This window comes from Sinocyclocheilus grahami, unplaced genomic scaffold (assembly GCF_001515645.1).
Source record: "Sinocyclocheilus grahami isolate Dianchi unplaced genomic scaffold, SAMN03320097.WGS_v1.1 scaffold4732.1, whole genome shotgun sequence".
NCBI classification, from domain to species: domain Eukaryota; kingdom Metazoa; phylum Chordata; class Actinopteri; order Cypriniformes; family Cyprinidae; genus Sinocyclocheilus; species Sinocyclocheilus grahami.
This window is the reverse complement of record NW_015509617.1, coordinates 2,549-3,071: the sequence shown is the minus strand read 5'-3', so window position 1 is coordinate 3,071 and position 523 is coordinate 2,549. Positions and strand designations below refer to the sequence as shown.

General features: G+C 45.3%; 1 pseudogene; it reads left to right on the top strand.

Moving 5' to 3' along the window:
* LOC107576968 (kynureninase-like) overlaps positions 1 to 523 on the top strand; it is a 9,230-nt pseudogene that overhangs the window by 6,776 nt on the left and 1,931 nt on the right.

The window sequence follows — 523 nt, the reverse complement described above, 5'->3', positions numbered from 1 at the left end:
AACAGAGATGGCGACAAAGAGGCTAAAGTTACGGACTGCAGCTTTTAGTTTTGAATTCATCTTAATTCATGTAGGTGAATATATTGTCTCATTCTTTTTTCTGTGTTGACGCACTGAGTTTCTGGTGTCCAGATTTTTAACCGGACGAGCATGAAGGATCTGAGGAGGAAGTCAGTGCTGCTGACGGGGTATCTGGAGTATCTGATCAGACATCACTACAGCAAAGACCCGTCAGACCCCGACAAACCCTCTGTCCACATCATCACGCCCTCTGACCCCGAGCAGAGAGGCTGTCAGCTGTCTCTGTGCTTCTCTCGTCCAATCAGAGCCGTGTTTCAGGAGCTGCAAAAGAGAGGAGTCGCCGTACGTTCCGCCTTATTTTTGAGAACATTCTGTCATCATTTAAGGTCTTTGCACACTGCATCTGAAATTTTTGCATGTGTGTTTTCGTATTCGTTATCTTCACGCACAGAAACCTTGCACACTGTGTCAAAATACTTGCTACGAGAAAATCTAACCCAAT